General features: G+C 49.2%; 19 non-coding genes across 19 annotated transcripts; 3 read left to right on the top strand and 16 right to left on the bottom strand.

The window, feature by feature from the left end:
- Positions 1–6: 6 nt before the first annotated feature.
- LOC134993352 (U1 spliceosomal RNA) lies at positions 7–170 on the bottom strand. Its single transcript, XR_010197206.1, has one exon. It is a non-coding gene; the product is annotated as a U1 spliceosomal RNA (small nuclear RNA).
- Positions 171–844: 674 nt separating this feature from the next.
- On the bottom strand, positions 845–1,007 carry LOC134993233 (U1 spliceosomal RNA). Its single transcript, XR_010197102.1, has one exon. It is a non-coding gene; the product is annotated as a U1 spliceosomal RNA (small nuclear RNA).
- A 152-nt stretch (positions 1,008–1,159) lies between these two features.
- On the bottom strand, positions 1,160–1,323 carry LOC134993337 (U1 spliceosomal RNA). The gene has a single exon (XR_010197192.1). It is a non-coding gene; the product is annotated as a U1 spliceosomal RNA (small nuclear RNA).
- Positions 1,324–1,997: 674 nt separating this feature from the next.
- LOC134993263 (U1 spliceosomal RNA) lies at positions 1,998–2,160 on the bottom strand. Its single transcript, XR_010197127.1, has one exon. It is a non-coding gene; the product is annotated as a U1 spliceosomal RNA (small nuclear RNA).
- A 152-nt stretch (positions 2,161–2,312) lies between these two features.
- On the bottom strand, positions 2,313–2,476 carry LOC134993336 (U1 spliceosomal RNA). The gene has a single exon (XR_010197191.1). It is a non-coding gene; the product is annotated as a U1 spliceosomal RNA (small nuclear RNA).
- Positions 2,477–3,150: 674 nt separating this feature from the next.
- On the bottom strand, positions 3,151–3,313 carry LOC134993240 (U1 spliceosomal RNA). The gene has a single exon (XR_010197108.1). It is a non-coding gene; the product is annotated as a U1 spliceosomal RNA (small nuclear RNA).
- A 149-nt stretch (positions 3,314–3,462) lies between these two features.
- LOC134993260 (U1 spliceosomal RNA) lies at positions 3,463–3,627 on the bottom strand. Its single transcript, XR_010197125.1, has one exon. It is a non-coding gene; the product is annotated as a U1 spliceosomal RNA (small nuclear RNA).
- A 670-nt stretch (positions 3,628–4,297) lies between these two features.
- On the bottom strand, positions 4,298–4,460 carry LOC134993229 (U1 spliceosomal RNA). The gene has a single exon (XR_010197099.1). It is a non-coding gene; the product is annotated as a U1 spliceosomal RNA (small nuclear RNA).
- A 152-nt stretch (positions 4,461–4,612) lies between these two features.
- On the bottom strand, positions 4,613–4,776 carry LOC134993348 (U1 spliceosomal RNA). The gene has a single exon (XR_010197202.1). It is a non-coding gene; the product is annotated as a U1 spliceosomal RNA (small nuclear RNA).
- A 674-nt stretch (positions 4,777–5,450) lies between these two features.
- Positions 5,451–5,613, bottom strand: LOC134993288 (U1 spliceosomal RNA). The gene has a single exon (XR_010197148.1). It is a non-coding gene; the product is annotated as a U1 spliceosomal RNA (small nuclear RNA).
- Positions 5,614–5,765: 152 nt separating this feature from the next.
- Positions 5,766–5,929, bottom strand: LOC134993258 (U1 spliceosomal RNA). Its single transcript, XR_010197123.1, has one exon. It is a non-coding gene; the product is annotated as a U1 spliceosomal RNA (small nuclear RNA).
- Positions 5,930–6,599: 670 nt separating this feature from the next.
- On the bottom strand, positions 6,600–6,762 carry LOC134993231 (U1 spliceosomal RNA). The gene has a single exon (XR_010197101.1). It is a non-coding gene; the product is annotated as a U1 spliceosomal RNA (small nuclear RNA).
- Positions 6,763–6,914: 152 nt separating this feature from the next.
- LOC134993330 (U1 spliceosomal RNA) lies at positions 6,915–7,078 on the bottom strand. The gene has a single exon (XR_010197185.1). It is a non-coding gene; the product is annotated as a U1 spliceosomal RNA (small nuclear RNA).
- A 674-nt stretch (positions 7,079–7,752) lies between these two features.
- LOC134993284 (U1 spliceosomal RNA) lies at positions 7,753–7,915 on the bottom strand. The gene has a single exon (XR_010197146.1). It is a non-coding gene; the product is annotated as a U1 spliceosomal RNA (small nuclear RNA).
- Positions 7,916–8,067: 152 nt separating this feature from the next.
- LOC134993326 (U1 spliceosomal RNA) lies at positions 8,068–8,231 on the bottom strand. The gene has a single exon (XR_010197182.1). It is a non-coding gene; the product is annotated as a U1 spliceosomal RNA (small nuclear RNA).
- A 144-nt stretch (positions 8,232–8,375) lies between these two features.
- On the top strand, positions 8,376–8,491 carry LOC134993301 (U5 spliceosomal RNA). The gene has a single exon (XR_010197158.1). It is a non-coding gene; the product is annotated as a U5 spliceosomal RNA (small nuclear RNA).
- A 270-nt stretch (positions 8,492–8,761) lies between these two features.
- LOC134993312 (U5 spliceosomal RNA) lies at positions 8,762–8,878 on the top strand. The gene has a single exon (XR_010197169.1). It is a non-coding gene; the product is annotated as a U5 spliceosomal RNA (small nuclear RNA).
- A 286-nt stretch (positions 8,879–9,164) lies between these two features.
- Positions 9,165–9,277, top strand: LOC134993313 (U5 spliceosomal RNA). The gene has a single exon (XR_010197170.1). It is a non-coding gene; the product is annotated as a U5 spliceosomal RNA (small nuclear RNA).
- Positions 9,278–14,127: 4,850 nt separating this feature from the next.
- LOC134993269 (U1 spliceosomal RNA) lies at positions 14,128–14,290 on the bottom strand. The gene has a single exon (XR_010197133.1). It is a non-coding gene; the product is annotated as a U1 spliceosomal RNA (small nuclear RNA).
- Positions 14,291–14,330: the final 40 nt, after the last annotated feature.

Raw genomic sequence — 14,330 nt, 5'->3', positions numbered from 1 at the left:
GCTGACCAGCGGAAAACACAAACACAGTCCCCCACTACCACAAATAATGCAGGCGAGTTTCCCACATTTGGGGAAATCACAGGGGTCAGCGTACCCAGAATGCAATGAATGAACCTCACCCTGGGTGAACAATCTTCATGACCATGGTGTCTCCTATGCAAAATAAGTATGATTTGGGATAGGGCTGGGGAGGGCCGCTGCTCAGGCACATCTCTGTCAAGTAAAGGAAATTCAACTGAGGCAGCACAAGGGAACTCTCATCTGGGGACAACAACTGCAGGGAGAACACATATTTTCAGATGAACATGGGAGGGCAGAAGGCTGCCTAATACTGAAGCACCCCCAAACAACAAACCAAATGCAACAACTAGTGCAAGCATTCCTGGGGGAAGGCCTGCAGCAGATGGATTTGCATATGGTGATGTTATCCAAGCAGTGGGTCAAAGTTGGCTTCAACCCTCATCTGCATATGAAAAGAGAAAAGGGGCGTGCAGGGCATGGCGGCCTTTTGCGCTGCTTGGATGACCCCTAGATCGCATTAAACACCCCCACCCTCCTTTGGTGTGGGGCTCATGTTGGCCATGCCCCATCCCATGAAGCATTCAAGCTGATTTCTTGCAGCGGCTGGGCACTGTAACAGCTCCAGAGCTGCTCTGTAAGGCAAGTAAAAGGGTGTGGGCCCTGCAGCACTACCTGTAGTTTGCATTGTGCATTGGAAGGCACAAAGTAAGCAGACGGGAGGAGAAGTCAGGATAGTGCACAAGGGTATAGAAGGGAGGGGCTCAAGGAAAGAGAAGTGGAAACAGACAGCAAACTAGGCTGGAGAGAGACCTGAGACAAAGAGATCTGAATTATACGAGAGCCGACCAGGGGAAACACAAATTATGCAGTCAAGTTTCCCACATTTGGGGAAATTGCAGGGGCAGCACACCCAGAGTGCAATGGGTGAGCCTTGCCCTGGGAGAAGCACCTTCATGATCATAGTATCTCACCTGGCAGGTAAGTAGGAGTTGGGCTAGAGCTGGGGAGGGTCGCTGCTCGGGCACCCCCCTGTCAAGTGAAGGAGATCTAACTGAGGCAGCACAAAGGAACTCTCGAAAGAAGAACAAAGCTAGAGGAAGATCTGAGACAAAGAAATCTGACTTTTACCAGAGCTGACCAGAGGAAAGCACAAACACAGTCCACCACTACCACAAATAATGCAGTCGAGTTTCCCACATTTGGGGAAATCACAGGGGTCAGCATACCCAGAGTGCAATGAATGAACCGCACCCTGGGAGAACAATCTTCATAACAATGGTATCTCCTATGCAAAATAAGTATGATTTGGGATATGGCTGGGGAGGGCCGCTGCTCAGGCACATCTCTGTCAAGTAAAGGAGATTCAACTGAGGCAGCACAAGGGAACTCTCATCTGGGGACAACAACTGCAGGGAGAACACATATTTTCAGATGAACATGGGAGGGCAGAAGGCTGCCTAATACTGAAGCACCCCCAAACAACAAACCAAATGCAACAACTAGTGCAAGCATTCCTGGGGGAAGGCCTGCAGCAGATAGATTTGCATATGGTGATGTCATCCAAGCAGTGGGTCAAAGTTGGCTTCAACCCTCGTCTGCATATGAAAAGAGAAAAGGGGCATGCAGGGCATGGTGGCCTTTTGCGGCACTTGGCTGACCCCTAGTTTGCATTAAACACCTCCACCCTCCTTCGGTGTGGGGCTCATGTTGGCTATGCCCCAGCCCCTGAAGCATTCAAGCTGATTTCTTGCAGCAGCTGGGCACTGTAACAGCTCCAGAGCTGCTCTGTAAGGCAAGTAAAAGGGTGTGGGCCCTGCAGCACTACCTGTAGTTCGCATTGTGCGTTGGAAGGCACAAAGTAAGCAGAAAGGAGGAGAAGTCAGGATAGTGCGCAAGGGCATAGAAGGGAGCGGCTCAAGAAAAGAGAAGTGGAAACAGACAGCAAACTAGGCTGGAGAGAGACCTGAGACAAAGATATCTGAATTATACGAGACCTGACCAGGGGAAACACAAATTATGCAGTCAAGTTTCCCACATTTGGGGAAATCGCAGGAGCAGCACACCCAGAGTGCAATGGGTGAGCCTTGCCCTTGGAGAAGCACCTTCATGATCATAGTATCTCACCTGGCAGGTAAGTAGGAGTTGGGCTAGAGCTGGGGAGGGTCGCTGCTCGGGCACCCCCCTGTCAAGTGAAGGAGATCCAACTGAGGCAGCACAAAGGAACTCTCGAAAGAAGAACAAGGCTAGAGGAAGATCTGAGACAAAGAAATCTGACTTTTACCAGAGCTGACCAGAGGAAAGCACAAACACAGTCCACCACTACCACAAATAATGCAGTCGAGTTTCCCACATTTGGGGAAATCACAGGGGTCAGCATACCCAGAGTGCAATGAATGAACCGCACCCTGGGAGAACAATCTTCATAACAATGGTATCTCCTATGCAAAATAAGTATGATTTGGGATATGGCTGGGGAGGGCCGCTGCTCAGGCACATCTCTGTCAAGTAAAGGAGATTCAACTGAGGCAGCACAAGGGAACTCTCATCTGGGGACAACAACTGCAGGGAGAACACATATTTTCAGATGAACATGGGAGGGCAGAAGGCTGCCTAATACTGAAGCACCCCCAAACAACAAACCAAATGCAACAACTAGTGCAAGCATTCCTGGGGGAAGGCCTGCAGCAGATAGATTTGCATATGGTGATGTCATCCAAGCAGTGGGTCAAAGTTGGCTTCAACCCTCGTCTGCATATGAAAAGAGAAAAGGGGCGTGCAGGGCATGGTGGCCTTTTGCAGCACTTGGCTGACCCCTAGTTTGCATTAAACACCTCCACCCTCCTTCGGTGTGGGGCTCATGTTGGCTATGCCCCAGCCCCTGAAGCATTCAAGCTGATTTCTTGCAGCAGCTGGGCACTGTAACAGCTCCAGAGCTGCTCTGTAAGGCAAGTAAAAGGGTGTGGGCCCTGCAGCACTACCTGTAGTTCGCATTGTGCGTTGGAAGGCACAAAGTAAGCAGAAAGGAGGAGAAGTCAGGATAGTGCGCAAGGGCATAGAAGGGAGCGGCTCAAGAAAAGAGAAGTGGAAACAGACAGCAAACTAGGCTGGAGAGAGACCTGAGACAAAGAGATCTGAATTATACGAGACCTGACCAGGGGAAACACAAATTATGCAGTCAAGTTTCCCACATTTGGGGAAATCGCAGGGGCAGCACACCCAGAGTGCAATGGGTGAGCCTTGCCCTGGGAGAAGCACCTTCATGATCATAGTATCTCACCTGGCAGGTAAGTAGGAGTTGGGCTAGAGCTGGGGAGGGTCGCTGCTCGGGCACCCCCCTGTCAAGTGAAGGAGATCCAACTGAGGCAGCACAAGGAAACTCTCGAAAGAAGAACAAGGCTAGAGGAAGATCTGAAACAAAGAAATCTGACTTTTACCAGAGATCAGAGGAAAACACAAACACAGTCCCCCACTACCAACAAATAAAGCAGTCACGTTTCCCACATTTGGGGAAATCACAGGGGTCAGCATACCCAGAATGCAATGAATGAACCTCACCCTGGGAGAGTAATCTTCATGACCATGGTATCTCCTATGCAAAATAAGTATGATTTGGGATAGGGCTGGGGAGGGCCGCTGCTCATGCACATCTCTGTCAAGTAAAGGAGATTCAACTGAGGCAGCACAAGGGAACTCTCATCTGGGGACAACAACTGCAGGGAGAACACATATTTTCAGATGAACATGGGAGGGCAGAAGGCTGCCTAATACTGAAGCACCCCCAAACAACAAACCAAATGCAACAACTAGTGCAAGCATTCCTGGGGGAAGTTCTGCAGAAGACGGATTTGCATACGGTGATGTCATCCAAGCAGTGGGTCAAAGTTGGCTTCAACCCTCATCTGCATATGAAAAGAGAAAAGGGGCGTGCAGGGCATGGCGGCCTTTTGCGGTGCTTGGATGACCCCTAGTTCGCATTAAACACCCCACCCTCCTTTGGTGTGGGGCTCATGTTGGCCATGCCCCATCCCCTGAAGCATTCAAGCTGATTTATTGCAGCAGCTGGGCACTGTAACAGCTCCAGAGCAGCTCTGAACGGCAAGTAAAAGGGTGTGGGCCCTGCAGCACTACCTGTAGTTTGCATTGTGCATTGGAAGGCACAAAGTAAGCAGACGGGAGAAGTCAGGATAGTGCGCAAGGGCATAGAAGGGAGCGGCTCAAGAAAAGAGAAGTTGAAACAGACAGCAAACTAGGCTGGAGAGAGACCTGAGACAAAGAGATCTGAATTATACGAGAGCCGACCAGTGGAAACACAAATTATGCAGTCAAGTTTCCCACATTTGGGGAAATCGCAGGAGCAGCACACCCAGAGTGCAATGGGTGAGCCTTGCCCTGGGAGAAGCACCTACATGATCATAGTATCTCACCTGCCAGGTAAGTAGAAGTTGGGCTAGAGCTGGGGAGGGTCGCTGCTCGGGTACCCCCCTGTCAAGTGAAGGAGATCCAACTGAGGCAGCACAAGGGAACTCTCGAAAGAAGAACAAGGCTAAAGGAAGATCTGAGACAAAGAAATCTGACTTTTACCAGAGCTGACCAGAGGAAAGCACAAACACAGTCCCCCACTACCACAAATAAAGCAGTCGAGTTTCCCACATTTGGGGAAATCACAGGGGTCAGCATACCCAGAAAGCAATGAATGAACCTCACCGTGGGAGAACAATCTTCATGACCATGGTATCTCCTATGCAAAATAAGTATGATTTGGGATAGGGCTGGGGAGGGCCGCTGCTCAGGCACATCTCTGTCAAGTAAAGGAGATTCAACTGAGGCAGCACAAGGGAACTCTCATCTGGGGACAACAACTGCAGGGAGAACACATATTTTCAGATGAACATGGGAGGGCAGAAGGCTGCCTAATACTGAAGCACCCCCAAACAACAAACCAAATGCATCAACTAGTGCAAGCATTCCTGGGGGTAGGCCTGCAGCAGATGGATTTGCATACGGTGATGTCATCCAAGCAGTGGGTCAAAGTTGGCTTCAACCCTCGTCTGCATATGAAAAGAGAAAAGGGGCGTGCAGGGCATGGCGGCCTTTTGCGGTGCTTGGATGACCCCTAGTTCACATTAAACACCTCCACCCTCCTTCGGTGTGGGGCTCATGTTGGCTGTGCCCCAGCCCCTGAAGCATTCAAGCTGATTTCTTGCAGTAGCTGGGCACTGTAACAGCTCCAGAGCTGCTCTGTACGGCAAGTAAAAGGGTGTGGGCCCTACAGCACTACCTGTAGTTTGCATTGTGCATTGGAAGGCACAAAGTAAGCAGACAGGAGGAGAAGTCAGGATAGTGCACAAGGGTATAAAAGGGAGGGGCTCATGAAAAAAGAAGTGGAAACAGACAGCAAACTAGGCTGGAGAGAGACCTGAGACAAAGAGATCTGAATTATACGAGAGCCGACCAGGGGAAACACAAATTATGCAGTCAAGCTTCCCACATTTGGGGAAATCGCAGGGGCACCACACCCAGAGTGCAATGGGTGAGCCTTGCCCTGGGAGAAGATCCTTCATGATCATAGTATCTCACCTGGCAAGTAAGTAGGAGTTGGGCTAGAGCTGGGGAGGGTCGCTGCTCGGGCACCCCCCTGTCAAGTTAAAGAGATCCAACTGAGGCAGCACAAGGGAACTCTCGAAAGAAGAACAAGGCTAGAGGAAGATCTGAGACAAAGAAATCTGACTTTTACCAGAGCTGTCCAGGGGAAAGCACAAACACAGTCCCCCACTACCACAAATAATGCAGTCGAGTTTCCCACATTTGGGGAAATCACAGGGGTCAGCATACCCAGAATGCAATGAATGAACCTCACCCTGGGAGAACAATCTTCATGACCATGGTATCGCCTATGCAAAATAAGTATGATTTGGGATAGGGTTGGGGAGGGCCGCTGCTCAGGCACATCTCTGTCAAGTAAAGGAGATTCAACTGAGGCAGCACAAGGGAACTCTCATCTGGGGACAACAACTGCAGGGAGAACACATATTTTCAGATAAACATGGGAGGGCAGAAGGCTGCCTAATACTGAAGCACCCCCAAACAACAAACCAAATGCAACAACTAGTACAAGCATTCCTGGGGAAGGCCTGCAGCAGATGGATTTGCATATAGTGATGTCATCCAAGCAGTGGGTCAAAGTTGGCTTCAACCCTCGTCTGCATATGAAAAGAGAAAAGGGGCGTGCAGGGCATGGCGGCCTTTTGCGGCGCTTGGATGACCCCTAGTTCGCATTAAACACCTCCACCCTCCTTCGGTGTGGGGCTCATGTTGGCTATGCCCCAGCCCCTGAAGCATTCAAGCTGATTTCTTGCAGCAGCTGGGCACTGTAACAGCTCCAGAGCTGCTCTGAACGGCAAGTAAAAGGGTGTGGGCCCTGCAGCACTACCTGTAGTTTGCATTGTGCATTGGAAGGCACAAAGTAAGCAGACGGGAGAAGTCAGGATAGTGCGCAAGGGCATAGAAGGGAGCGGCTCAAGAAAAGAGAAGTTGAAACAGACAGCAAACTAGGCTGGAGAGAGACCTGAGACAAAGAGATCTGAATTATACGAGAGCCGACCAGGGGAAGCACAAATTATGCAGTCAAGTTTCCCACATTTGGGGAAATCGCAGGAGCAGCACACCCAGAGTGCAATGGGTGAGCCTTGCCCTGGGAGAAGCACCTACATGATCATAGTATCTCACCTGCCAGGTAAGTAGAAGTTGGGCTAGAGCTGGGGAGGGTCGCTGCTCGGGTACCCCCCTGTCAAGTGAAGGAGATTCAACTGAGGCAGCACAAGGGAACTCTCGAAAGAAGAACAAGGCTAGAGGAAGATCTGAGACAAATAAATCTGACTTTTACCAGAGCTGACCAGAGGAAAGCACAAACACAGTCCCCCACTACCACAAATAATGCAGTCGAGTTTCCCACATTTGGGGAAATCACAGGGGTCAGCATACCCAGAATGCAATGAATGAACCTCACCCTGGGAGAACAATCTTCATGACCATGGTATCTCCTATGCAAAATAAGTATGATTTGGGATAGGGCTGGGGAGGGCCGCTGCTCAGGCACATCTCTGTCAAGTAAAGGAGATTCAACTGAGGCAGCACAAGGGAACTCTCATCTGGGGACAACAACTGCAGGGAGAACACATATTTTCAGATGAACATGGGAGGGCAGAAGGCTGCCTAATAATGAAGCACCCCCAAACAACAAACCAAATGCAACAACTAGTGCAAGCATTCCTGGGGGAAGGCCTGCAGCAGATGGATTTGCATACGGTGATGTCATCCAAGCAGTGGGTCAAAGTTGGCTTCAACCCTCGTCTGCATATGAAAAGAGAAAAGGGGCGTGCAGGGCATAGCGGCCTTTTGCGGCGCTTGGATGACCCCTAGTTCGCATTAAACACCTCCACCCTCCTTCGGTGTGGGGCTCATGTTGGCTATGCCCCAGCCCCTGAAGCATTCAAGCTGATTTCTTGCAGCAGCTGGGCACTGTAACAGCTCCAGAGCTGCTCTGTACGGCAAGTAAAAGGGTGTGGGCCCTGCAGCACTACCTGTAGTTTGCATTGTGCATTGGAAGGCACAAAATAAGCAGACAAGAGGAGAAGTCAGGATAGTGCACAAGGGTATAAAAGGGAGGGGCTCATGAAAAAAGAAGTGGAAACAGACAGCAAACTAGGCTGGAGAGAGACCTGAGACAAAGAGATCTGAATTATACGAGAGCCGACCAGGGGAAACACAAATTATGCAGTCAAGCTTCCCACATTTTGGGAAATCGCAGGGGCACCACACCCAGAGTGCAATGGGTGAGCCTTGCCCTGGGAGAAGCACCTTCATGATCATAGTATCTCACCTGGCAGGTAAGTAGGAGTTGGGCTAGAGCTGGGGAGGGTCGCTACTCGGGCACCCCCCTGTCAAGTGAAAGAGATCCAACTGAGGCAGCACAAGGGAACTCTCGAAAGAAGAACAAGGCTAGAGGAAGATCTGAGACAAATAAATCTGACTTTTACCAGAGCTGACCAGAGGAAAGCACAAACACAGTCCCCCACTACCACAAATAATGCAGTCGAGTTTCCCACATTTGGGGAAATCACAGGGGTCAGCATACCCAGAATGCAATGAATGAACCTCACCCTGGGAGAACAATCTTCATGACCATGGTATCGCCTATGCAAAATAAGTATGATTTGGGATAGGGCTGGGGAGGGCCGCTGCTCAGGCACATCTCTGTCAAGTAAAGGAGATTCAGCTGAGGCAGCACAAGGGAACTCTCATCTGGGGACAACAACTGCAGGGAGAACACATATTTTCAGATAAAAATCTTGGTCATGCTCTGGTTTCTCTTCAGAACGAACAAATCTTTCGCCTCTTACTAAAGATTTCCGTGGAGAGGAGCAAAACCGAGTTTTATCTCAATTTTTGCATGCCCCATCTTTTTGGGGTTTCTTTTACCGGTTTAAAGATAGAATGAGTGTGCTTTAATGTAAGCTCATTTGCATAGAAATGACAGTAAATGTTTATTTATGTTCAAACAGAACTTTCTTGACCATGCTACTTGCTTTAAAGATCTGGGAGCACATGGAATACAGTACAAACCATGCTTATAGCAAGGAGAAGCCAGGTGAGAAATCTGCTTTCTTTCAAATTGGGCGCTCACTTTGATCTGAATGAGGACTGCTGGCACAGCACTCAGGCGACAGGTGGAATCTTGGTCATGCTCTGGTTTCTCTTCAGAACGAACAAATCTTTCGCCTTTTATTAAAGATTATCCGTGGAGAGGAGCAAAACTGAGTTTTATCTCAATTTTTGCATGCCCCATATTATTGGGGTTTCTTTTATCAGTTTAAAGACAGAACGAGTGTGCTTTCTTGTTAGCTTTAATGTAAGTTTATTTGCATAACAATGACAATAAATGTCTGTTTCTTTTCAAGCAGAACTTTCTTGACCATACTAATTGCTTGAAAGATCTGGGAGCACATGGAAAAGAGTACAAACCATGTTTATAGCAAGGGGAAGCCTGGTGAGAAATCTGCTTTCTTTCTTTCAAATTGGGTGCTCACTTTGAGCTGAATGAGGACTGCTGGCATGGCACTCAGGCGACAGGTGGAATCTTGGTCATGCTCTGGTTTCTCTTCAGAACGAACAAATCTTTCGCCTTTTACTAAAGATTTCCGTGGAGAGGAGCAAAACTGAGTTTTATCTCAATTTTTGCATGCCCCATATCATACCTCCCAACTGTCCCGATTTTCGCGGGACAGTCCCGTTTTTTGGGGACTGTCCCGCTGTCCCACCTGCGGGCCGCAGTGTCCCGCGGTGGGGAGGACAGTTGGGAGGCTCTGTCTGTCGCTGCCCTGCTTAGCAGAGCAGCGGTGAATAGTCGCTGTGCGCACAGCGTCTATTCACTGAAGTCAGAGGGAGAGGTGGCATGCCAGCGGCTCACAGAGCGCTGGGCATGCCCCCTCAGTGCCGAAAACGGGGGCGTGACTCGCGATCGCGGGTCCTCCCGCGAAGCCATGCCCCTTTTTACTTAGGCCACGCCCTTTTTGGGAGCGCGTGCGACTTCGCCGCGCGTGTGTCCCTCTTTGCGAGCCGACAAAGTTGGGAGGTATGCCCATATTATTGGGGTTTCTTTTATCAGTTTAAAGACAGAACGAGTGTGCTTTCTGGTTAGCTTTAATGTAAGTTTATTTGCATAACAATGACAGTAAATGTTTGTTTCTTTTCAAACAGAACTTTCTTGACCATGCTACTTGCTTGAAAGATCTGGGAGCACATGGAAAACAGTACAAACCATGCAGTATCACAAGAGCCTTTATTTGATCTTTCATGAAGATAGAGCAGAATTGAGGACACGTCAACAATTTCTGCCGAAGGTGGTTCATCTTTCCACATGGTACCTTTGGCCACTGACACCTTCGTTGAGTCAAAGTCTCTGGCTGTGGTCAGAACTTTGAAAATTTATGTCACCAGAACGGTTCAGATTAGGAAAACAGAGGCTCTGTTTGTCCTGTATGCTCCCAACAGGATTGGGTGTCCTGCTTCCATGTAGACCATTATGCGCTGGATCTGTGGTAAGATTCAGCATGCTCATTCCATGGCAGGATTGCCGTTACTGAATTAGGTGAAGACCCATTCTACTAGAAAGGTGGGTTCATCCTGGGCAGCTGGTCGGGGAGTCTCGGCATTGCAACTTTGCCGAGCAGCTATTTAGTAAACACTTTTGCTAAGTTTTACAAGTTTGATACCTTGGCCGATGATAACTTCAAGTTGGGTCATTCGGTGCTGCAGAGTCGTACGCACTCTTCCACCCGTTCAAGAGCTTTGGTATAACCCCATGGTTCTTAATGTGACCCCAGCATCCTCTAGGTCGTATGAGAAAATAGGATTTTAATACCTACCGGTAAATCCTTTTCTCTTAGTCTGTAGAGGATGCTGGGCACCCGTCCCAGTCCATACTGTGTCTGCAGTTATTACTTGTGGTTATACACATGTTGTGTTATGGTTCTGGTCAGCTTTTTGCTGCAATTATTCATGCCGTTGGCTTGTGTTCTGTTGAATGCCACGTTCTGCGGCATGCTTAAGGTGTGAGCTGGTAAGATGCTCACCTTAGTTTAACAATAAATCCTTTCCTCGAAATGTCCGTCTCCATGGGCACAGTTCCTATAACTGGAGTCTGGAGGAGGGGCATAGAGGGAGGAGCCAGTTCACACCCTTTGATAGTCTTAAAGTGCCCATGTCTCTTGCGGATCCCGTCTATACCCCATGGTTCCTAATGTGACCCCAGCATCCTCTACGGACTAAGAGAAAAGGATGCCCTTGCGCACTATCCTGACTTCTCCTCCCGTCTGCTTACTTTGTGCCTTCCAACGCACAATGCAAACTACAGGTGGTGCTGCAGGGCCCACACCCTTTTACTTGCCTTACAGAACAGCTCTGGAGCTGTTACAGTGCCCAGCTGCTGCAAGAAATCAGCTTGAATGCTTCAGGGGATGGGGCATGGCCAACATGAGCCCACAACAAAGGAGGGTGGGGGTGTTTAATGAGAACTAGGGGTCATCCAAGCACTGCAAAAGGCCGCCATGCCCTGCACGCCCCTTTTCTCTTTTCATATGCAGATGAGGGTTCCAGCCAACTTTGGCCCACTGCTTGAATAACATCACTGTATGCAAATCCGTCTGCTGCAGACCTTCCCTTAGGAAGGCTTGTACTAGATGTTGCATATGGTTTGATATTTGATGGTGCTTCAGTATTAGGCAGCCTTCCGCCCTCCCATGTTCATCTGAAAAGATGTGGTCTCCCTGCAGTTGTTGTCCCCAGACGAGAGTTCCCTTGTGCTTCCTCAGTTGAATCTCCTTAACTTGACGGGGGAGGGGCTGCCCGAGCAGCCACCCTCCCCAGCCCTATCCCAACTCATACTTATTTTGCATATGAGATCTCTTGATCATGAAGATTGTTCTCACAGGGTGAGGTTCATCCATTATATTTTAAAATAGGAAGGTACAAATTACATATTTGAATTGCATTTATGTGCTGGATTCAAATGTCCCCCCCCCCCCCTTCCTTTCTCAATTGTGCCCGTCAGCAGCTATTCTAAGGTTGCTGCCAATGGGTGTGACACATTAATTTCTTCTGTGGGGTACACTGGACTCCACAAGGATTCACATTGGGGTGTAGAGTAGGATCTTGATCTGAGGCACCAACCGGCTCAAAGCTTTTGACTGTTCCCAAGATGCTCAGTGCATTCTCCTCTATAACCCCGCTTCCATGAACAGGGAGCTCAGTTTGTAGTTGGTGCCTTCAGTAGCAGGCCACTTAACAGGGGCCTGCCTCAGGCAGCCTATTCTTAGCTATAAATTTTGACAAGAAAAGAAGAACTTGTTTTATGAGAATCTACAAGGGCTGCAGCAGGCTAGGTCTAATAGACATCTTTACTGCAGCTTCATCACTCCCAGCGGCGCTGTATACTCCCGTGCCCTGGTTGCTGGGTCACTGCAGCGGAGGGTCCGGTTTCATCCTAAGGTCAGTCACACACACACCACCCTTCCGGATCACGAGGCCGCTGATGAAGGGGAGCGTGGCCGTAGGGGGTGGACCGTGTGCGCACTGGCGTGGACACTGATTACTGGGCAGCCGCTCCACTAGCCACCAGGTACAGTTAAGGAGCACAGGTCTGGGGGTTTTTCTCCTATATTAACCCAATTTTGTACTGCCCGCAGCGCATTGTGATAGGTAATAGGGCCTGATTCAGGTTGGATTGCAATCACAATAAGCGATCCAACTGCAAAAATTGCTAAGAGCATACGCATGTGCCTGCATTTTCTGCGGCACCCCGCAGAGAATGCGATCGCCTCTGCCTGTCAATCGGGGCGGGGGGGGATAGGTGGGTCAGCAACACTCCATTTCCAAGTCAGGGATGGAGCGGTGCGGGGGCAAGGCTTCAAAATGGGGTCTGCAACGGAGTAGACACAGGGGGCGTGGTCACAGCGGCTGTATGACATCACATTCAGCCGCTGTGATCACAAAAATGGTGGCGGCTTCCTGCGCGCACATACAGTCTGCACCAGCAGGAGGCTACACCATTTTTTATGATCACGCTGAACTGCAGTGCGACTGCAATTACAGCATGGTCAAGAAGGGAGGCGTCATGCTGGGTGGCCATGCCCTTTCACTGTGCAGGAGCCAGCACCGCTCACACACTAGTCCCCGGGTGCAGCCCCCAACCCCCGGGACACCCGGAGCAACAAAATGTAGATTCAGGCCACCAGGCCATGCCCCTACCTATGAAACCATGCCTCCTTTTTACCATTGCGCTGCTTATCTGCGCGCACTGCATTACAATCTCCCTCGCCACCTCTCTGGGTGTCACCAGTGATAGTGACACCTCTGCCATGCTTGTAGCAGCTGGTCCTAAGATCTACGCCTCAAGCCCTGAGTGTTTGCCCTTGTGACTTGTTGATCATCATAGCGAAGCAGATGCTTACAGAAAACTGCAGGGGCTTAGATTGAAAATAAAAAAAATGATTGGTATAACGTAGAGAGGAGCGGGTTCGGTTCTCCGAGAACCGAATTCCCCACGAACTCCACGTTGTTTACACTGGTCCGAGGCAGGCTCGGTTGTTCCCGCCTGACTCGCAAAACCTGAACAAGGGAAAATGTCATCATCCCGCTGTCGGATTCTCGCGAGATTCGGATTCCATATAAAGAGCTGCGCGTTGCCGCCATTTTTACTCGTGCATTGAAGAGAGAGCGGAATGGACGTGGCTATGTTCTCTCAGTGGAAATCTCAATATCAGTGCTCAGTATCAGTGGTTACTTATTGCTGCTCAGTAATACTAGTAGTGTGTCTCTCCTGCTCAGTGTCAGTTCTCAGTAGTATCCTCATCAGTGCTCAGTATCACTGCTCATTGTCTTGTGCTGCATTGTGGTGCTCAGCATACTACAGTACATTACTAATAGTCCAGTGCTGCATCTTGCTGCTCAGTGTCAGTTCTAGTATCCTCATCAGTGCTCACTATCACTGTTCATTGCATTTTGGTTTTCTGTATACTAATATAGTGCTCACTATCACTGTTCATTGCATTTTGGTTTTCTGTATAGTAATATAGTAACATATAGTAACATAGTTTTTGAGGTTGAATAGAGGCAAATTGCCCATCGTGTTCAACCTGTTTTAAGTTGTGATGATTCTACATACTTGCTGAATAATGTTTTATGACTAGTTAGCTACTATAACTCATGTTACCCCCGGATTAACCATGTTGATATTTTAAGTATTATAACCTTAGATAGCTTTTTCATTCAGAAATGTATCCATTCCTTTTTTAAATCCAATTACAGAGTCCGCCATTACCACCTTCCCTGGCAGGGAATTCCACATCCTGATTGCCCTAACAGTGAAGATCATAGTATCTCACCTGGCAGGTAAGTAGGAGTTGGGCTAGAGCTGTGGAGGATTGCTGCTCGGGCACCCCCTGTCAAGTGAAGGAGATCCAACTGAGGCAGCACAAGGGAACTCTCGAAAGAAGAACAAGGCTAGAGGAAGATCTGAGACAAAGAAATCTGACTTTTACCAGAGCTGACCAGAGGAAAGCACAAACACAGTCCCCCACTACCACAAATAATGCAGTCGAGTTTCCCACATTGGGGAAATCACAGGGGTCAGCATACCCAGAATGCAATGAATGAACCTCACCCTGGGAGAACAATCTTCATGACCATGGTATCTCCTATGCAAAATAAGTATGATTTGGGATAGGGCTGGGGAGGGCCGCTGCTCAGGCACA

Source organism: Pseudophryne corroboree, unplaced genomic scaffold (assembly GCF_028390025.1).
Source record: "Pseudophryne corroboree isolate aPseCor3 unplaced genomic scaffold, aPseCor3.hap2 scaffold_1273, whole genome shotgun sequence".
Lineage (NCBI taxonomy): Eukaryota > Metazoa > Chordata > Amphibia > Anura > Myobatrachidae > Pseudophryne > Pseudophryne corroboree.
Note: the sequence above shows the minus strand (reverse complement) of the source record. Positions and strands in the feature narration are given on the sequence as shown.